This window comes from Mercenaria mercenaria, chromosome 7 (assembly GCF_021730395.1).
Source record: "Mercenaria mercenaria strain notata chromosome 7, MADL_Memer_1, whole genome shotgun sequence".
Classification (NCBI taxonomy): domain Eukaryota; kingdom Metazoa; phylum Mollusca; class Bivalvia; order Venerida; family Veneridae; genus Mercenaria; species Mercenaria mercenaria.
This window is the reverse complement of record NC_069367.1, coordinates 15,758,479-15,782,466: the sequence shown is the minus strand read 5'-3', so window position 1 is coordinate 15,782,466 and position 23,988 is coordinate 15,758,479. Positions and strand designations below refer to the sequence as shown.

At 33.8% G+C, this 23,988-nt stretch overlaps 1 protein-coding gene across 10 annotated transcripts in view; it reads left to right on the top strand.

Annotated features, from left to right (window-relative positions):
* LOC123556030 (peripheral plasma membrane protein CASK-like) overlaps nt 1–23,988 on the top strand; it is a 286,974-nt gene that overhangs the window by 65,273 nt on the left and 197,713 nt on the right. The window lies entirely within an intron of this gene.

Below are 23,988 nucleotides of genomic sequence, written 5' to 3'. Positions count from 1 at the left end.
GACAGTGAAAGAAAATCCAGTCAGTGCTAAATTCTGGATGAAAATCCAGTCAGTACATAAGACTGAAAGGAAAACCAGTTAATGTTAACACTGAAAGAAAATCCAGTCAGTACTTAACACTGAAAAAGCCAGTAAGTACTAGATACTGAAAGAAAAGTCAGCCAGTACTAAACACTGAAAGGGAGCCAGTTAGTGTTAACACTGAAAGAAAAGCCAGTCAGTACTAAACACTGAAAGGGAGCCAGTTAGTGTTAACACTGAAAGAAAAGCCAGTCAGTACTAAACAATGAAAGGGAGCCAGTTAGTGTTAACACAGAGAGAAAAGCTATTCAGTACTAAAGACTGAAAAAAGCCAGTCAGTTCAAAACCCTGAAAGGAAATCCAGGCAGTACCAAACACAAAAGGGAAAGCCAGTCAGCGTTAACACTGGAAAAAATGCTTAGGTCAGTACAAAACACTGAAAGAAAAGTAAGTCAGTACTAAACCCTGAAAGAAAATCTATCCAGTCAGTGCTAAACCCTCAAAGAAAATCTATTCAGTAATAAAGACTGAAAAGAAAGCTGGTCAATGTTAACACTAAAAGAAAAGGCAGTAAGTACCAAACATTGAAAGAAAAGCCATTCAGTATTAACACTGAAAGAAGCCAGTCAGTACCAAACATTGAAAAGAAAATCCATTCAGAACTTAATACTGAAAGAAAAGTCAGTTAGTACTAAACATTGAAAGGAAAATCCATTCAGAACTTAATACTGAAAGAAAAGCCAGTCAGTACTAAACATTGAAAGGAAAATCCATTCAGAACTTAATACTGAAAGAAAAATCAGTCAGTACTAAACATTGGAAGGAAAATCCATTCAGAACTTAATACTGAAAGAAAAGCCAGTCAGTACTAAACATTGAAAGGAAATTCCATTCAGAACTTAATACTGAAAGAAAAGCCAGTCAGTACTAAACATTGAAAGAAAAGCAAGTAAAGAAAAAGTTGTTTAGTGCCGAAGACAAAAGGAAAGTCAGCTGGTGCAATAGTACAAAACATCGGAGTTGATTAAATAAGTAAGGTTGGGTTGTTATAAATACTTAACAGTGAGGATATTATTGCAAAAAGAATTTATTAAATAGCACTCAAACCTCCTGGGAAAAAGCTAAAATGAGAAGTCAGTTAACCTTTTAGTTATGCAGTTATACTAGACACTAAAGGGAATTCATTTATTACTTAAATGTTTCCAGGGATGTCAACATTGGAAGAGAAGTCATTTTAGTAAGAGTAAATATAAACAGCTAGATATTGCAATGTTTCCAGAGAAGTCATTTTGTTCTAAACACTGCCATAGAAGTCCCGCAGTACTCAAGTGGAAACTATACAAAGTCTGTAGAACAGTGAATGTCTATAAATAGGTAATTGTATTGTAGATTTGGGTGGTTTTCAAAATAATGAAGCTTTTTCTTTTCTCTCATCTTACTTTAATTCAGTTTAGTTTTAGAATGCATTTTGGGGGAAATTATATCCAAATCAATGTAGTCAATAAATGTGTGCGATATCAGCTTAATGAATCAAACAGTTTTAAAGTTATATTAAATTATATAGCTAATTTTGTCCCCTGTGCACCCAAAAAAGTGTGACATTTTACATGAAGTATAGTTTTCAACTGTGGCTTACTTTTTAAAACCATGCTTTATTGTTACAGCTTTGGCTTTTTTGTGTAACTTAAACTCTGCACATTTAAATAAAATACTTCTTTTCATTACCTACATCTTATTGTTACCAATATTTCACATCTTGTGATGGAACCCCCTTCACAAAAAATAGTGAAAAAAATACTAAATTTAAATGTTGAACACTACAATTTCATAACCCTATTACTTTTCTAAAGTCTTAATGTTTTCCTAAGATCCTTATCCCTTCAGCTGTGAAGACACATTATGATTTTTTTTCTTTATTAAATCAACTTTCTCAGAAACTTGATGGATGTCTATACACCTAAAAATGTCCCCTGTGCACCTTTTTAGTTGTTAAGTGTCAGATTTCTTATATTCTTTAAATAAAATGGGATTTTACTTTATTTTCCTTGAAAGGGAGTTACAACAGATACAAAAGCAGCATTCAACTTCACATATTACTGACTGTTAAACATTCACAGAGCCAAAAGTGATGTCCCCTGTGCACCCTTTTTTGACATATATCAATTTCCATAGCATTACTGTAATTTGTGGTGGCAGTTCTATATTCTTAGCAGTGTGAAAGCAAAATTTAGGCATTACTTGATAATTTAGCATTATATAAGAAACCCTGGACAATTTAAAATTCATTGTTTGCATTTATTTCTGAAGTTGCCAATTTTCAAGTTTAAAAGTGGAAACATCAATTTTATTGCTTCTTAAGCTCTTTAGGTTTACCTAAATATGTAATGTTCACTAGTAAATATTGTGTAGTTAAAAGAATTTTACTTACCATGAACATATTCTATGAATAAATATTTTGATACAATTTGTCCCCTGTGCACCCTTTTTAGTAACATTATAAAGTATGAATTTTACTATTCCATTTTATCATGCATGGCATTTTGTCATTTTCTACTATGAATAAGCATTGCCTGTAAACTAAATGATTTCAGTGTATTAGTTATGTATAAAGTCACTTATTTTTTCATTTAAAGCATTACATTCAGTTGAATTTTCATGTTTTTGTAGTGAAAATTTTCAATTTTGTAGTTATTTTGTGGAATAAAGTAATTTTTTAATGGTATTTGTCTAAAGTTGATCACCATTAGTCTTTTTATGAATAGAAAACTAATAATGGATGAATATTACACTGATCTTCAGTATGTGTCCCCTGTGCATCTGTACAATAACTCAATTTTGAGTTGACAATTCTAGAAATTAGAATTACTGGACATTCTTGAAATTTGGCATGTGGTTTATAAACATGCAAAGTGAGAGAAAAAAATAGGTTTTATAATTATATGTTAGTTAGTTTGCATTTAGCAACAACTTTTCTAGGTAAAGTTTTATTTTCATGTCAGATTTGTGCAGAAATTGTGATTTTAAAAACCAATGTCCACAAACATATGAGTAAATAAGTTTCAAACCATACACATACACCCATTACTTATCATTTATGTTTAAAAAATTAATGTTATACATATTTCCTTGTCATAAAACACTGCAACATTTATCACCCATCTTACGGGAAATTCACTGAACTTTCGAATTAAAGGCTGAAATATTTTCTTATTGGCATTTCTCAACACTTTCCGAGAGTTATTTCCTTCAAATTTGAAGTATTTGCTATCATAAAAAATAGGTGACCACCCTAAAAAATAAGTTTGAATTTTCAACCCCTATGTCACACTTTTGCTTCATTATTTTGAAAACCACCCATATGGAGTGTGTCAATGAGTTCATCATAGAACTACTGTAATTGACTGCATAAATAGGAGATGGGGAAATCTGTTTCATTACTTGTGAATATAGAACAACAACTGCCAAATATTCGGTGGTATTGGAAACTAAATTAAGAAAGCTTTCACAGTGATGACTTAATTAGGGTTTGTGGTTTTCTGTTGCATTCTGCTAAACTAGAAATTGATTTAAATCTGTCTGTTTTTCCTTTTGGTAATTTATTTCAAAAGTAATGATTTCTGAGCTCTGCAGTGTGTTTGTAGTTCAGAGAAGACGATGAAATATGTTAAATTAAAGTCCCACAGCTCTTCAGTTTTCTCAGTTTTATTGACCTATTTTTAGCTTTTGTGATTGACCTTTGTCTGTCGTCCATCCATTTCACAATTTCCTTGTGAATACGATAGTGACCACATTTTGTATTTGATTTTAATCAAACTTGCACACAACTTGTTTGGGCATAATATCTCGGTTCCTTTGAAAACTGGCCAGATTCCATCATGGGTTCCAGAGTTATGGCCCCTTAAAGGGCCAAAATATGCCATTTTTGGCTTGTGAACATGATAGAGACCACATTTTGCAGTCAACTTTAATTAACCTTGCACACAAGTTGTATTGGCATAATATCTCGGTTCCTGTCAAAAACTGGCCAGATTCCATCATGGGTTCAAGAGTTATGGCCCCTTAAAGGGCCAGAATTTGCCATTTTTGGCTTGTGAAAACGGTAGAGACTACATTTTGCAATTAACTTTAAAAAAACTTGCACACAACATGTATTGGCATAATATCTCGGTTCCTTTCGAAAACTGGCCAGATCCCATAATGGGTTCCAGTGTTATGGTCTCTTAAATAGCCAAAATTTGCTATTTTTGGCTTTTGAACACGATAGAGACCACATTTTGCAATCAACTTTAATAAAACTTGCACACAACTTGTATTGGCATAATATCTCGGTTTCTTTCGAAAACTGGCAAGATCCCATCATGGGTTCTAGAGTTATGGTCCCTTAAAGGGCCAAAATTTGCTATTTTGGCTTTTGCAGCCATATAGATACTTCATTTATGGTTTGATTTGATACAAACTTGCAAAATATCTTCAACAACAATAAATTTTGGATTCCATGATGAATCTGTCAGATCCAGTCATAGGTTCCGGAGTCACTTGGGGTCAAAAACTAGGTCACTAGGTCAAATCACAGGAAAAGCTTGTATAGACTCTAGAGGCCACTTTTTTGCTTCATCTTCCCGAAACTTTGTCAGAGTGTTTGTTTTTTTGAAATTTTGGACAAGTTCGAATCTTGTTCATGTGAGGTAAAAAAACTGGCTCACTAGGTCAAATCAAAGAAAATGCTTGTTTGCACTCAAGAGGCCACGTTTTTTGGTCCAATCTTAATGAAAATTTGTCAGAATATTTGTCTTCATGAAATCACTGGGTAAAACATGTTTACACTATTATGATGTGTTACACAGGTGTGTGACCTAGGGCCATCTTGGCCCTCTTATAATGTATAAGGGCTGTCGGAAAAGCATTTCTGTAACAGTTTCAGTGTTATGAAAGGGAAGTAATTTTGACAGTGTCTGATGTATTAAAGGGAGGTAATGGGGATTGATGTTGGGGCTTTTGTTGATTTCTGACTGAATATTATAATACAACTGATATTTTATACAAACCTATTTTATTCATTAAACATTTTAATACCATTATTGAAGCCAGTATTACATTGTTGAAAAACTACGTTTAAAGTTTGTTTTGTTCTGTTCATATCTAAGGACCACTTTTCCACAGTATTTGTTTTATGCAATGATGGTTAGTTAACCTAAGCATGCAGTGTTTAGTACTCTGCAAGTAACTGACAACTTTTTCACGTGACTTAGAGGTTGGGAAAAGTGCTTATCGTAAGCCAGACATAACTATAAGATAATAAAAACATAAAATACATTTATGTAAAGATAGGAAAGGTATTCTGACTCTGTATATATAGTTGTTATGGTTGTACCTTATTTAAGTTTAAGATAAGGAATTGATTATAGGAACTTAAATTAGGCTAAGAACATTTTGGCTTATGGATTTGCTCAAAACTTTTAGTTAAATTTAACTGATCACATTTGCTTCCCTTTAAGAAGAATCCAATAGCTATCAAATAATGCAAGTAGAACAGAAAATCATTTTGAGATCAGAAGATGTGCATAGTCTTGTTTATATAAATATGTTCACCTTAAGGGAAGATATTTTCAGAAATGTATAAAGACAGTAAAACATACATCTAGCTGTATTGAACACATCACAAATTTGTTCCATAAACAACTTCCTAACAGAATAAATAAAAAGTAAAACATGTCAGAGTACTAGTGTTGCCTTAATATCTTCAGTAAAGCTTAAGAACGTCAGGTTAATTCTTTATATGGTGTGAGAATCCTCTGTAATCCACTACATTGCGTCATTAACGTTTATATTGCAAACTATATTTATTGGACATTGTGTTCAAGTTCACTTTCTTCTGCAGCAACTTTGAATTTCTCAGCTTCTGATGAGATGACACTCTTTGCATAAAGTCAGATCCTTAGGGGATCATAAAACTGCTTGCATATGTACACCTTGGAAAGAAGTAATTTACATACATGTTAGCTTATTAGCTCACCTGAGCCAGAGGCTTAGGATGAGCTATTGTGATCGCTCACTGTCCAGCGTCCAGCTGTCCATCAAGCATCCGTCCGTCCACACTTTCCTTTAAACAACATCTCCTCCTAAACCACCAAGCTAATTTTGATGAAACTTCACAGGGATGTTCCTTGGATGGTCTTCTTTAAAAATTGTTCAAAGAATTGGATTTGATTCATAACTCTGGTTGCCATGGCAACAAAAGGAAAAACTTTAAAAATCTTCTTGTACAAAACCACAAGGCCTAGGGCTTTGATGTTTGGTATGTAGCAAAATCTAGTGGTCCTCTACTAAGATTGTTCAGATTATTTCCCTGGGGTCAAATATGGCCCACCCCGGGGGTCACATTGTTTCTGTAGACTTATATAGGGAAAAACTTTGAAAACCTTCTTGTCAAAAACAAAAGGGCCTAGGGCTTTGATATTTGGTATGTAGCATCATATAGTGGGCCTCTACCAAAATTGTTCAAATGACCCCCCTAGGTTGAAATTTTGCCCCACCTAGGGGGATCACATGGTTTATATAAAATCTGTAAAAAGATCCTTTGGAAGCAAAGAATGCAACCAAGAAGAATAATCGTTTGTATAGGAAAAAACTTTTAAAATCTTCTTGTGTAAAACCACAAGACCTAGGATTTGATTTTTGGTATGTAGCATTGCCTTGTGGTTCTCTACCAAGATTGTTCAAATTATTACCCTGGGGTTAAAAGAGGCCCTGCCATGGGGGTCCCTAGTTTTACATAGACATATATGGGAAAAAAACTTTTAAATTCTTTTTGTCTGAAATTGAAAGGCATAGGCTTTCGATATTTGGTATGTTGCATTGCCTAGTGGTCCTCTACCAAGATTGTTCAAATTATGACCCCCTAGTTGAAAAGAGGCCCTGCCCTGGGGGTCCCAAGTTTTATATAGACTTGTATAGGAAAAACTTTAAAAATCTTCTTGTCTTAAAGTTCAAGGCCTATGCCTTTGATATTCTGTATGTATCATTGCCTAGTATATCTCTAACAAGATTGTTCGAATTATGCCCCTGGGGAGAAAAGAGGCCCCGCTCCAGTCACTTGATATATGAGTTATATAGGAAAAATACTTCAAAAATTATCAGATCATATTTCCTTAATTATATTTACCAGATGACCCCAAGTGATAAGGTGTCACTGGACTGTTACCGTGACCTACTGACCTACTGACCTACTTTCTTGCTTTTATAGATACAGCCTTGAAATTTGGATGCCATGTACAGTTTTGCACATCAATCTTAAAACTGACTTTTAGTGACCTTGAATATGACCTACTGACCTACTTTTTTTTTAGCTCACTTGTCACAAAGTGAAAAGGTGAGCTTTTGTGATCACACGTCGTCCGTTCGTCCATGCGTCCGTCCGTCCGTCCGTAAACTTTTGCCTGTGACCACTCTAAAGGTCACATTTTTCAATGGATCTTTATGAAAGTTGGTAAGAATGTTCATCTTGATGATATCTAGGTCAAGTTTGAAACTGGGTCATGTGCGGTCCAGAACTAGATCAGTAGGTCTAAAAATAGAAAAACCTTGTGACCTCTCTAGAGGCCATATTTTTCAATGGATCTTCATGAAAATTGGTCAGAATGTTCACCTTGATGATATCTAGGTCAAGTTTGAAACTGGGTCACGTGCCATTAAAAACAAGGTCATTAGGTCATATAATAAAAAAACTTTGTGACCTCTCTAGAGGCCATATTTTTCATGGGATCTATATGAAAGTTGGGTCTGAATGTTCATCTTGATGATATCTAAATCATGTTCGAAACTGGGTCAACTGTGGTCCAAAACTAGGTCAGTAGGTCTAAAACTAGAAAAACCTTTTGACCTCTCTAGGGGCCATACTTTTCAATGGATCTTCAGGAAAATTGGTCTGAATGTTCACCTTGATATCTAGGTACAGTTCGAAACTGGGTAACGTGCAGTCAAAAACTAGGTCAGTAGGTATAAAAATAGAAAAAACCTTGTGACCTCTCTAGAGGCCATATTTTTCATGAGATCTTCTTGAAAATTGGTCAGAATTTTTATCTTGATGATATCTAGGTAAAGTTCAAAACTAAGTCACATGAGCTCAAAAACTAGGTTACTATGTCGAATAATAGAAAAAAGGACGTCATACTCAGTTCAAAACTGGGTCGTATGGGGACAAGTGAGCGATTCAGGACCAATCATGGTCCTCTTGCTTTTTTGAAGCTTTAGCAAAGAAATTTGTTCAAGCAAATAGTTTAATTCAGGTGAGCGATATAGGGCCATCATGGCTCTCTTGTCCATAATTTATAGAATAGAGGATTTCAGACAGGAAGTCATAACAGCCATCAGATTGTATTTGAATGACAACAAGTATTCTCACTGGGGACTACAAATGGCTTGTCTTTGATTAAAACAGGAAGAAATATTCTTGTGATTTCTTCTTTCATTCACTGGTCATAAGAATATTGCTTTATGTAGAGATTCATTATGTACAGCTGTATTCCATGAGTATGGGAGGCCTGTGTGGTCATTCTTGCATTGGCATGACAAAACAGTAACTTGCTGTAAGCCACAACATTTCCAGTCTCAATTTTGTTAAAAGTTAATATCATGATTCATATCTTTCCTAGAAGTTTAAAAGCCACAAAGGAAGATATTTTGAAGGACTAGCATTATTTGTAGAGGAAGACCCCATGTAGAAGTGCTTACCTTCAGCATGGAGGATATGCATGAGTTGTCTTTAGTGGTTGGGAAGTTAATCTCACTTACTTCAAATCACACCCTATAAACGACTGTATTCCTCTTGCGAGTGATCAAAACAATAAAATGACACGGAAAAGGTACGAATCGTCATTAAATTCATTATTTGGCTTTACACTCTATGTGTATTTAAGTTAAACGGTAAGTCTAACATAAATATGTGTATATGATGATATAATAGATGCAACTGACAGGTAATGTTTAAAAAATGTTGACTGATCACACTCATTGCATGAAAATTCTCTCGACGATGTCAAGAAATTGATGAATATCACGCCAAATTGATTTGTAATCCAATTATCCATTTTGTTTTCTGTAATAAGTATGCATACTCCATAAATGTATGTAAATAAAATGTTTTGTTTCTGTTGCATTTTTGAATGAAATTAATTTTTCTCTAGTCGGTAAAAAAACATTTACTGTATGCCGGCTTGCCAATTTGATATTTGATCTGAATTCGTTTTTGCGAATGATACTGTATTCCATCTTGCGATTACAAAAGGCGATTTATGTCCTTAAAATGCGTAAATGAAATAAAAAAATATGCATATAAAATTGTTTCTTTTAATCAGTCGTCATGTTTATACTGCCATTAAATGTCGACCCCCCCCCCCCCATGCAATGCTTAAACTAATCCATTGGGGTGGTTGGATTCGAGTGTCTGTAACTCGCTATCCTACTTAATTAAATAATTAATTGAATGCTTCAGCATCGTTTACATGCAAGTGTTCAGAGTTGGCTTTACACTCATATACTATCATAAAATAATACGAATTAGAAACTGAATGTATACACAAGGTCCCTACCATGTCTTGCAAGAAATTAATCGTCGATCCCCTATGGAAATCGCACGAAGTAATGTTACCTTACGATTTCAAAATATCAGTGAGATGAGACAGGAGAGGACTATAGGTTGACCCCCGTCTGTCTGTCCGTCTGCAAGAAAATGATCCTCTGATTTAAAAACAACAAACAAAACTATTTCACCCGCAAGTATCCTGCGGATGAACGTATAAATAGAAAAGGATAACGAATATATTATCGGAAAAGTCGATTAAATCCTTATTAGTAATTCAGAGTTAACTTCATGGTGAATCAGTCAACAAGATTCAAAAGCAGCACAAAATAGCCGAATGGCCTAATGGTTTAACCCCGTTTCTCAATAATAAACTTTGATAAACATGTTATCGTTACAAATACAGCCGACATGTTTACTGACTGTCAAGATTTACCGCTATTTCTGATGTTAGAAATAGTTTGCATTTGATAGTAATAACGCACACACGCCAGGAATATGTCCTTGCGGATTTGGTCGTTTTCATTGCTTTTTACAGTTTACAGTTTATTAATCAAGTCAAGGCCCATAAGGGCCTCTGACAACAATTGTAACAATAACAAGTCATAGTAACAAAATCAGATTGGCATGTAAAATCTGACAAATCGTTGCAGAAGTAACTGATGATGTGGAGGATGAGAACTAACTATTTATCTAAAAGTAGACATCATTTTTTTTACAGAAAACAGTCAGTTTTAACAAAGTATTCTTATTGTAATTGTTCATAAGGTCAGATAATTTGAGAGTATCTGGATATTTAAAATAACATTCATCTATATATTAAATATATAGATGAATATTATGTTGATAGAAAAAGAAATATATTACATTTTTTATCAACATTGAAATATATATTTGTAATAAAAAGGAAATTCATCTCCTAAATATGTTACAATTACACAAATGACAAGTACTTTGTTCTCCTGCATTGTTTTCAAATCTACCCTTTTCTATTGGCAACATGATTCATGCATCTGAATTTACAAAGTGAAATGCTAAGGTCAAAAGGTAAAAGCTTGAAATATTTTTCAAATACAAATTCGTGTTTATACATTCTATAATTTAAACATTTGCTTGGGTTATTAACTGAATAGTTCCAGTTTTGTATAAACTGATCTTTAATTCAAGTGTTAACAGCATTTTAGAAGGAGTTACAAGAGCGAATCTTCTGATCTAACGACAAATTAGATATACCAAGAGAATCAAGACTTTTTTAAAAATAACATAACCAGTTAAATTTCTTGTTTTGCCTCTGAGACAGTGAGAGAAGTTCTGTACAAAATATTACAAATTTTATTTTCCTTGGAGCTTATTAACTTACTCCAAAAACTCCCTGAATTTACTAGTAACTGCAAACATAGCTTTGTGTGCTTGATCAACTAAATGAGCCTCAGTTCTACCGAACTTGCCATTGAATGAAAATTGAATACCTAGGTATGAGAAGTAGCCAGCACCTTCTAAAATATTACCACTCTCAAATTGAAATACTGAAGCATTACGTATACCTCTCTTATTTTTCAAAAATATGACAACTTTAGCCCCTATGAGGTGCAATACTCTGAAATAGCATTAAGAGCTGACTGGAGGTCATTAGGGGTCTCTGCTAAGGTTACTGTGTCATCAGCATACAATAGCAAATATAACTTGAAGAAGAAAACTTCAAAATCGTTATCACTTAACATATGACTAGCATTATCAGAAAATAACTGAAGACCATGAAATTTACTAGACAAAAAGCTATTAATCATTCCAGAATAAAAAAAATAGAATAGGAAAGAGATTTTCACCTTGTCTAACTCCTGTATCACAAAAAATTCAGATGGAGTATTGTTTGATTTTACACAAGACTTCGCTTTATCATACATGTTGAGAATAATTTTAAAACATTTACCATCAATATTGTAACTTAGAATCTTTCGCCGCAGAGCAATACGATTGACTGAGTTGAGGGAAATTTGGTTAATCCAAAAAAGCACAGTAGAGTTTTTTATTATTGACAAAATACATATCTATTAACAACTTTAAAGAAAACATATGATCAACAGGGCTATAATGTGTTCTAAATCCAGCCTGTTCTTCACACAATATGTTATTGACCTCAAAAGTGTTTAACCTAGTGTTTTATAAAGATGTGAACTACTTTCCAAAACAGCTTAATATAGTTATGCCCCTGTAATTGTCAGGGTTATTAATGCTACCCTTGTTCTTGTACAAAGGTAAATAACATCATTACTCCAGATATCGGGAAAAATACCCGACAACTACAGACGACGGACACAGGGTAATCACAAAAGCTCTTCTGGAGCACTTCTTGCTCAGGTGAGGTAATAGACCCTCATTTTTAGCTCATCTGATTTTTTGAAAAAAAAATGATGAGTTATTGTCATCACTTGAGCGGTTGTCGGCGTCGGTGTCGGCGTCGGCGTTGCCTGGTTAAGTTTTATGTTTAGGTCAGCTTTTCTCCTAAACTATCAAAGCTATTGCTTTGAAACTTGGAATACTTGTTCACCATCATAAGCTGACCCTGTATAGCAAGAAACATAACTCCATCTTGCTTTTTGCAAGATTTATGGCCCCTTTTGTACTTAGAAAATATCAGATTTCTTGGTTAAGTTTTATGTTTAGGTCAACTTTTCTCCTAAACTATCAAAGCTATTGCTTTGAAACTTGGAATACTTGTTCACCATCATAAGCAGACCCTGTACATCAAGAGACATAACTCCATCTTGCTTTTTGCAAGATTTATTGCCCCTTTTGGACTTAGAAAATCAGTTTTCTTGGTTAAGTTTTATGTTTAGGTCAGCTTTTATCCTAAACTATCAAAGCTATTGCTTTAAAACTTGCAACACTTGTTCACCATCATAAGTTGACCCTGTACAGCAAGAAACATAACTCCATCCTACTTTTTGCAAGATTTATGGCCCCTTTTGGACTTAGAAAATATCAGATTTCTTGGTTAAGTTTTATGTTTAGGTCAACTTTTTCTCTTAAACTATCAAAGCTATTGCTTTGAAACTTGCAACACTTGTTGACCATCATAATCTGACCCTGTACAGCAAGCAACGCAACTCCATCCTGCATTTTGCAATAATTATTGCCCCTTTTGGACTTAGAAAATCATTTTCTTGGTTGAGTATTATGTTTAAGTCAACTTTTCTCATAAACTATCAAAGCTATTGCTTTAAAACTTGCAACAGTTTTTCACCATCATAAGTGAACACTGAACATCAAGAAACATAACTCTATCCTGCTTTTTGCAAGAATGACGACCCTTTTCAGACTTAGAAAATCATGGGTAGGACAATATTTCTATTACACAAAAAAATCAGATGAGCGTCAGCACCCGCAAGGCGGTGCTCTTGTTTTCCTCTAATGGCACTTCTGCTTGTAAAATGGGGACTTATTTCATTCTCAGAATGTATTTTCAGTAAAATAAGACAAGGTTCATGTTAAAGTGCATGTGTTTATGGCAAATACAAAGACAAACCTGAAATAAAGCTGATTACTGTGCGATGCTGTCAAGAAAGCGATCCACAAAGGATTAGTGAATTCAATCTGGCGCCGCTTCACCCCATTTACTGTTCATTTTCTCACATGTTATTAATTGCAGTTGCGATTATATATTAGTTGGTTTGAAATTCTAGAAAATATAGTCTTGTATGAGACATCGTCGCATTACGGTCTCATGATGGTGAACATTTGTGCCAAGTTATTTCAAAATCCCTTAATGTATAAAGAAGTTATGGCACTGACACGAAACACAGACCATGTTTCTCCTTTAAGTGTAACTTTAAAAAGAAAAAGGAAAGTAATAAGATGGGCATTAGCTACATATGGCCGATGTTTGTATGAAAACTTTGAGAGAGGTAGGTGCAATAGCATTGAAGTAATTGCACGACCAAATATATGAGGACACATATACAAACAGATCGAACAGACAGACCGCATGGTGACTGCTTTATACCGCCCTCCTTCAAACATTGTTTGCGGGTTCTAAATATGAAGAAATATTACAGGAGCATAGGGAACGCCGACATTTTGTAAAGAAGTCACTCACAAACAGGCATACAGTCTATCTACCGAACTCGCAAGCACTTGTACAGAAATTAAGCAAGCATGCATACAGTCAGGAAATAGCACTGAATCTTCTTTCCTTTACGGTTATAAACAAATTCGAGAATTTATCAATGATTTTATTTAATTTTACCAAACTAGTATTGTTTCTTTATCTATGAAACAGTGGAATTTACATATAGGTCATTCTTCCAGCAAGAAAATAAGTACTTGTGACGCCGACAATGTATAATTTCTGGACAAAATCAGTGATCAATCGAGTTTTTGCTATACTTCTACCTGTCATCAGACTAGCACATTATATACAGAAACAAGTCATGTTCAGGTTCTAATAAAATGAAAATATATATACCTTTAAAGCTAATCAGTCACTATAAAATGTTGTTTTTCAACGTTTAGCTGTCAGTTTATTGTTTTGATCACTCGCAAGAGGAAGAGGGGAAATACAGTCGTTTATAGGGTGTGCAAATTCCTTGCTTCTCAATGCTGTACGTTTGAAACCTAATGCTTAGGATGTAGAAGTCTTCATATGAGTAGGCCTTACAGCTTGCTTACAGAAGTTTGGTGGTCATTTAGTAGTAAGTAAGTAAGTAACAACTTTATTTCCAGAGGCTACACATTGGGTTTCTCCATCTACCATTTGGGCCTCAGTTGTGTCTAAAATAATACCTGGAGGTGCAACTGGGGTCTCCCCACTCCCCCAACCCCCTGTCAAAATCTTGAATGTCTTCATATGACCTTGTGTTGATGTGATGTTAAACTGTGAACAAAAGCTTCTAACAATTTATAAGAAGATAGGCTTCAGCAGTTATGCACTGTTATGTTCATAATTGGTTTGATTATGAATTATTCCAGTTGATTCAGGACCCATTGATCATTGAATATCCCATGTTTATTGATCAGTATCGGACATTAATGCCATAATATACTTGTTACATTATCCACAAATTATCGTTTATCTAAATGAAATGTCACAGCACCACTAAAAGTTCAAATGATGGAGTGCAAAAACACCACAGTATTGGCACATAGACCTGCAGTGTACATTTTGTCTGACCATTTAATAGACAATAATTATGTTGGCTTACAGTTGTGAATAGTTTGTTGAAATCTGCTTTTCTATTCATGAAAATTTCATAAAAAGTAAGATTTTTCCATAGACTCCAATTACGAAATTTTATGCAAGATTCAAATTTTTCAAATCATTGTATCAAAAATCTGGGAAATGACCCTATCTGTTTTATTTGCCAGATTCTATTGGTATTATTCTGAAGTTTTGAAAAATTAGGTTTTAATGAAAGTCTACATTGTAAAAAAAATTGATTCACCTGCAGAACTACCTTCAAAGGGAAACTCTGATATAAGTTGCTGGGACAAACATAATTGTTTTTGTATAAGGCGTAAAAAAAAAAATTGTTTGTTTCCGGTATCCCGACCTACCCTAATTTTTTGGCCCGACCCTAAATGTTTTTATGACCATGGAGAATATTTTTTTCAACTTTTTAACAAAAAGATGCAAAACTGCACTTTTTGTGCTTTAAACATGGCCAGTGATGTTAGAAATCAACTTATTGATGCTCTAAAGGCATAACCCCCTTATTTGTAAACATTTTTTGACAAAAAAATAATTTCCAAAAAGTCTCCCTTAATAAAAAAAAAATCCCCAAAAAAAAAATTTTCCGACCTACCTACCCTAATTTTTTTTAGCATGTTACCGGAAACAAAGAATTTTTTTTTAGGCCTAACTACTAATATGTAGATTTGAAGCACTTATGAGATTGGTCATCATTTAATAGGCATTTGAGTTTAACTTTTCCTACTTTTCCATTTTAAATTGATAGTAAGGAAAATATTTATAGGATGAAGTGTGTCAGACTTAGAGAAAATACTTTGTAAAAATGTCGGCACTACTAATTCTAATGAATTAACTTACCAAATATAGTGTTGATGGTATCAGAAATAATGCAATTTTCTCAGCAGTGAGCTTTTAAGAGATTAAAGTGTGGGAAATTGTACCATGGCTTAGCATGCTATATCCAGTAATTTGTATAAATTTTAAATCATTAATGTAAAAGCCCTGAATGAATGAAAATTTGCTTCTGATGAAGTGATGCACAGTAACTGGTAAAATATCAGTTCAGTTTCACGTAATACTTTCAGTTGTGATATAAAAGCGTATGTAATGTTATACTTTTACTGTTTTAAGAAGAAGGATTATATTTTGTGTGGGTGCAGGAAATACACTGATCACATATAAAACTTGATGAAGTTTGATTATTTTTGCTTAGTCAGCAGATTATTTTCTCATTTCAAGTATAATCATGTTCAGTAGGATTGTTGCAGCTTTCTTGTAGCAACCCAGAATGTAAAGGTATATAGCTGCCAGTTTTGTCAGGCAAAAGTCTTGTTACCTTTTGTGTGTTGTAATGGATTAAAATATTCTTATTATTATTATTATACCAGATTTATATAGCGCCCTTTTCATTATAAACACGTTCAAAGGCATTTTACATATTGCAAACACAGCCACACAGGGCTTGAAATTCATCCTCTATTCCACACCAAATTGATAAATTGTTCATCGGATTTTTTCTGAAAAATTTAAGGCGGCGAGAGAAAAAATAATTTAAATATTTTTTTGGGTTTTTGAGAAAATCAGGAGCGAGCAAAGAGCGAAGAAATATATTTGTCTTCATTTGGCTCTTGACTGACTAATAAAAACCTTAAAATAGAATGTATAGCCCTTTTAATTAAAAAGTAAGTCCCCAGGAATTGAGAAAATCCGACCTGCAGACGCACAACAAAGTGAACTCGTGAAAAAAGGTAATAACATTGTCATACAGTACACTGTAATCAAATAATGCATGCTTTTGAAAATGCTGTTAGAAAATACAGTCGAATACCGTTACTTTGATATTCAAGGGACTGTAAAAATTGCATCGACGTATCCGAAGTTCGACGTAACGATATCGACTATCTGGGACATCTTTATACTTGTGTCGGACGTCTTTATTGTCACTATATCCAATGCTTTTTTTTTTCAGAGGGTTTGAAAGGGGAAATAAATAATATAACGTAAATACGATTTTAATTTTATTGACAAATAATCATCTTAATTAAATAGTACATAGTATTACTTACATTTAAGTTTTATTTTTTTCAAATATACGTGTAAGCATTAGCACTCAATCCTAAATGGCAGATACAGGAAAATATTTCATCCAAATTAGTTGTTATATTGGAAAACAAGTTGCCCGCTTGCACGCTGTTTTATAAGACTAATTATTGGAAATAAAATACAAACTTCTAACATTTGAATTGGATTAAAGATTAAATAACAAACACACTAATTTGATTATGATAAATACATCGCCGGACAACAATAGGTTGCTTTTCACACTTTAAAAATAACATGGATATTTTTGACACGCTGTGATATCGACGAAACCAGGTGTTAAAACATTACAGGTAAGTTGACGGGATTGAAAAATCTCATCGAGCTAAACAAAATATCGAGCTAATCATATCGAGGTTATGATAAATAATTACATTAGAATATATAGAGAAACATCGGGACCGACTAATACACATCGTGTTAACCGGAGTATCGAGCTAACCGATATCGAGGTAACGATATTCAACTGTATGTAATAAACAACAATGCATAACCTTACACCATACTTCTCACATACATATGTCACTTGAATATTTACTGCTATGAAAATGTAGCATTCTTAGCTGACTTTACAAAGTTTTTGATATATCAAATATCTATGTGAGTGTTACTAGATCTGTTAAAGCTTCTGATTTGAAACTTAGAACAGTTATTTACTGTCAAAGTCTACACCAGTAGAAACAATACTCTTAAGTCTGAATCTAGACAGAGTTATGCCCCTTTTTAACAGAATATTTTTAATAAAGTTTTATATAATGACCAACAGCTCTGTACTTTAATAGCTTCTGACTATTATGCCCCTTTTACTGGCAATGCTCTGATTCAGAAAAGTCGAGCATGATGTCTTATGTACAGCTCTTTTTCTAACTTTAAACTTTCATAACATATTAAATTTGTTGAAACAAAGTCTCAATTAAAGTCTGAAATGGAGATTAACATGCATTAACATTAGTCTACTAAATGATCGGAAAATTTGAAAATCAAAACTGTTCTGAAAACAACTCGTAATGTAAATTCCTTACCCCACCAACTTTCGTATGCAAATGCTGATCATTTGGACAGGAAAAAACAGAAAACAGATAAGTGACATGCATCAATAAGTATTTACCCTTACCAAAATAATGTAGATTGATGTTATCAAATAAATTAGTATGTTTTTCTTCATCCAGTTTTCAATGAAATAAATCGATTTTTGTAGCATGTAATTTGGTAAACATTTGAAGAAAATGGCGTAACTGCATAAAGGGGAAATAACTTTAATGCAACTAAATATAAGTGTTATGATTTATTATAGACGATGTGTGCGTAGTATGTATTTATTTTGATTAAAATCTATTTGAGAACAATCTGGGACTGGAATTATAAGCATTTATACACTTTTACGTCCGTAAAAAGTAGCGCACCAAAAAATTTTGGATTGATTTTTTTCAATGGGGCGAGCGCAAGCCAAAAACAAAAAAAAATAATTTTTTTTGTGTTTCTGAAAATATACGAGCGGCAAATCCAATGAACAACTTGTTAATTTGGTGAGGCCTTACTAGTATAGACACAAAGCGGTCTGACCAGAAGGACAGAGTGAGAGAAAGCTCCCAGAATAGATAGAGAGAAATCCTTAGATACAGAATTGTCAGGCTAACTTAGCCTAGCTCTTTGCGAATAGACCGTCTGGTTCTTTAACGTGCCTGGTGTATAGCACCTGTACACACGAAGCCATCTTTCCTGAGAAGAACCAGTACAGGCCTCTTAGTTAGGTGGGAGATACTCGGAGCATCTCAGAAATTGCCAGTGCCTGGACCAGGATTCGAACCCCGGACCTCTGGATTGACAACCCCTGTGAAAAAGGTTCATGAACTTCATGAATTTATTCATGAATTTGTAAGAATTCATTATTTCATGAATTATCAAAAAAAAGTTCATGAACTACAAGGAAAAGTTCACTAACTTATATTCATGAAGTCTCAAGTTCAAGAATATTACTGTCATTTCATGAACTTGTAAATGTAGTTCATGAACATTTCAGAAAATCCATTTAATGATTTAAGAAATTCATGAACTTGAAAATGAAATTCAGATAATGATTGAAATTGTGATTCAGGAACTACAGGGTTATGACCCTGTAAAAAATGTTCTAGATCTAGTATTAAGTTCTTGACCATTCAAGAACTTCTGAAGAACTTAGAGAACTGTTCTTGAACCAGCATAACAGTTCTTTGACTGTGATTATAGAACAATGTTAGTTCTTGAACATTGGTTCAAAAATTGCAAAATTTCAAGAACTTATAGAACTATACCAGTTCCTGAACAGTTACTGTTGGTCTAGACTAAGACTAAGAACCAAAATTGTTCATGAACACAGGTTCATTAAAAGTACTAAAATTCAAAACCTTTTTCTAGTTCAGTGTAACCATTTCTTGGACCCAGTTGTGAGTGTCTGAACTGTTCATTCATTAAACATAAAACTTAGGTTTATTACCTTTTAAATAAATGAATAAGTTCATGAACTTTTCATGAATGTTCATGAACATTAAATTCATAATGTCACATGATCAGTTTCCATTATTTTCTTGCATGCTGGGAATTTTTTTGCACATGTGATTCAGCAATTTTTGAGAAGTTTGTGCAGCAAGTAAGAAGGAAATAATTATCATACTACAGTTAGGAATGGTTTTAAAGGAACATGAGTATACTGAAAATCAAATAAGTAATTATGGTGTTGTCATAAATCATTCATTTTAAAAAAAAATCCTTTTAAAATGTCACAAGTTTTCATGACCCTGAAGCAAAGCTAGTACTTGTATCTGAATTTCAATCTTGAGATTAAAGTAAATTATACATTGTTTAATTTAATGTTTTGTATTTTATACAGCAATTGTTTACTTCTTATTATGCTCCCAATCCCACTCTAGTGTACTGTTTTACTCAACATATCATTTGTCGAGGGTGGAAAATGTTATTGTCACAGTGACTCAGCAGAGGCTTAAAACAGTCTCTGGCCACTAACTGAACAACAGGATTTTTCTTGTATCAAGCTCTACCGAAATTATTAAAAGAATTTCATTACATGCAGATCTCTCAGGTTTCATACTGTTACACTCCTACCAGGTTTCCTTGACAAATTCATGAATAAGTTCATTTTATTTTTTTTTTATTTTTTTTTTTATACAAAAATAGTTCATGAATAAATATTCATGAAAATCAAAATTTATGTTTCTTAAATTTCAATATTCATGAACTAGGGCATGAATTAAAATTCATGTATGATTTTTAATTGAGTTAATGAATAAGAATTCATGAAAACCAAAATTTATGTTTCATGAATTTCAGTATTCATGAATTTGTTCATGGATCAGAATTTTATGTTTCATGAATGTCAATATTCATGAACTTGTTCATGAATTAAAATTCATGAATAAATATTCATGAGAATTAAAATTTATGTTTCATGAATTTCAACATTCATGAACTTGTATTATTTTATATTCAATAACAAGTTCATGAATATCGAAATTCATGAAACATAAATTTTGACTGTCATGAATATTTATTCATGAACTATTTCATGAATTTGTTCAAGAATAAATTCTCACTATTTTCCAACATAATCTCAAAATTACAAGAAACTTTTGTCATTTAGCCTGCTAGTGTTGTTATTCTTTACTTGTACATTCTTGTCCGAAACAAATAACTGACGAGTGTCTAGATTCTGTACCTATACATGCTTGTCTTTCACAAGTAACTGACCAGTGTCTAGATTTTGTACCTTTACATTCTTGTCTTTCACAAGTAACTTACCAGTGTCTGGATTTTGTACCTATACATGTTTGTCCTTCACAAGTAACTGATCGGTGTCTAGATTTTGTACCTATAAATGCTTGTCTTTCACAAGTAACTGACCAGTGTCTAGATTTTGTACCTATAAATGCTTGTCTTTCACAAGTAACTGACCAGTGTCTAGATTCTGTCCTTATACCTGCTTGTCCTTCACAAGTAACTGACCAGTGTCTAGGTTTTGTACCATGCTTGTCTTTTAAAAGTAACTTACCAATGCCTAGATTTTGTATCTATACATGCTTGTCCTTCACAAGTAACTGACCAATGTCTAGATTCTGTCCTTATACCTGCTTGTCCTTCACAAGTAACTGACCAGTGTCTAGGTTTTGTACCATGCTTGTCTTTTAAAAGTAACTAACCAGTGCCTAGATTTTGTATCTATACATGCTTGTCCTTCACAAGTAACTGACCAATGTCTAGATTCTGTCCTTATACCTGCTTGTCCTTCACAAGTAACTGAGCAGTGTCTAGGTTTTGTACCTATACATGCTTGTCCTTCACAAGTAACTGACCGGTGTCTAGATTTTGTATCTATACATGCTTTTCCTTCACAAGTACCTGACCAGTGTCTAGATTCTGTACCTATACATGCTTGTCCTTCACAAGTAACTGACCAGTGTCTAGATTCTGTACAAATACATACTAACTTCATGAGCATTGAGAACTGCATTGTTTATAAACCATTACATATTGAACACAGTATTTCTTGATAACACTCTTTCATACTGTTATAACTAATATGTAAACAATTTATCATTTCAAAGTGTATCCTCTTCTTAGCCACCTTTTACAGGGTTGGTGGGTGGGTGGGTTGATGACTGTGTCCAACATGACTGTTGTTTACTAAGTAAACTGAATGGTCTTTCACATTTACAGGCATTAAAGAAACCCTGGCAGAGAATTCTCTTGAAATATGTACAAATGCCTGGAAATATCTAGCAGATTACAGATTGTATCAGCTTTGTCTGTGAAATGTTCTAATTGACTGCCATAATAAGATGAGAGATAATCCTCTTTTTTATTAATCTGGTATGACTGATTGAAAGCTAAGATTGTACAGATAGTCTGGAGGAAATGTTTCAGGAATACTGTTTAACTTAATATTGAAAACCAAACAAAAATAAAGTAAACCAAAAGTATATTGCTACATTTCTAAGGATTGCTAATTAGGGTTTTTCTTGCCCATGTTTTAATACAAGTCAGCAAGTTAACCTTAAAGAAATTCAGTTTCTAGTCCTGGCAGTTGATTCTTCAGCAATGAAATGTTCTGATGTAGTGATAAAAGGTATGTTCAAAAATTTGTTTAATTTAACCCTTACCATGCTGGGCACAATTGGTTCCGCCTTTGTGACCAGTGTAGGTCAAGGTCACAATGACCTGGAACATATTAACAGTTTCCGGACTATTACTTGAGAATGCTTGGGCCTAGGATCATCATACTTAATAGGGATGTTCATCGTGATCAGAAGATGACCCCTATTGGTTTTGAGGTCAGTAGGTGACAGGTCAAGGTCACAGTGACCCAGAACATTTCAACAGTTTCTGGATGATAACTCAAGAAAGCTTAGACCTAGGATCATGAAATTGATAGGGAGGTTGGTCATGACCAGCAGATGGCCCCTATTGATTTTAAGGTCAGAATATCAAAGGTCAAGATCACATTGACCAAGGAAAGAAAAGTAGAACTTTTTTTTGCCAAATAACTAGAGAATGCATTGGTCTAGATCACATTTGATTTGTAAATGACCCATATTATTGATTTGAGGTCAGTACAACCAAATAATTTCTGTTCCTTGTGCAGTTACTGAATGCTGCTTTTCATTGGAGGGAGGGGTGGGAGGCTGGGGTGCATTTCATGTTCTACAAGCTCTTGTCTTCAGATAGAGCTATGAAAAATGATTAAAATGTATTGTTTAATAAAATACTGCATTGTAAACAATTTTTATTTAAAATTTGCAAAACTAACTTAAGGTGTGGCCATTGAATGCTCTCAGCTAACCCTTGGTGGAGTATAACTGAAAACTATAAATATCTGAGGTAACAGTCATATACTGAAATCGGTCAAAGACATAGATGTTAGATGTCATTGTCATCATACATTTTATTTGTTTTGCTTTATTTCTCTAATTTACTTTCAGTGAGATGTAATGATAATATGAATGACAATACTGCATGGCTTCCAGTAGAATAAAATGCCAATGCTCTCGTAAATTCTCTCTGATGCATAGATAATGTTTCTATTAGAAACAATTAATTAGACAGTGAGACAAATGATAGTTTTCCTTTGGCAGGGAAATATAATGTTATTAATGCTGCAGGTAACTTGTAAAATGAAGTTCTGTTTATGTAAAAGAGAAATATTTATGTGACTTTGTAAAGCCTTGTAGAGACAACTTGTCTTATATGTTTAGTTGGTGAAGGTAACCATGTTGGGTAACAATGAGTTGGCCTCTTTTTCATTGGTACCGATGTAGACATTATCTGCTCATTTGAATGACCTTTAGCCTGCTGGTGGCATGAGATTCTGCCTTTGCAACCAGTGCTGACCAAGATGAGCCTGCACTGTTTGCTGTTCCATCAGTCAATTTTCAGTGAACATACCTTCGCAAAATAAAAGGTCACTGCGCCCAAACTGAATGATGGACCAGTCCATTTTTGAAATCAAGCAGGGTAAAGGTTTAATTACTTGATTTGTTTCATATGAACTAGTGTATTATTATTATTATACCAGATTTATATAGCGCCCTTTTCATGATAAACACATTCAAAGGCGCTTTACAGCAACTGCAGCGACACTGGGCGCGAAATCATCCTGTACTAGTACAGACACAGAGCGATCTGAACAGAGGGACAGAGTGAGACAAAGCCCCCAGAACAGAGAGAGAGAATGTTTTAGATACAGATATGTCCAGCTAACTTAGCCTAGCTCTTTGCAAATAGACAGTCTGGTTCTTTAACGTGCCCGGTGTATAGCACTGATACACGCAAAGCTGTCTTTCCTTGGAAGAACCAGTACAGGTCTCTAGTTAGGTGGGAGACATTCAAGAGCATCTCAGAAATTTCCAGTGCCTGGGAGGGGATTCAAACCCTGGACCGCTGGATTGACAGTCAAGTGTGTTACCACTAGACCAATGGCCCACCAGTGTATGGTATAATGTAGTATACATATTAATTAAGTATGAAATAGTTTTATATATAATATTGTTCTATAGATCTATAATAAATTTGTACATGTATGTAATGCTCTACCTTTAAAACTTTTGTCTATTTT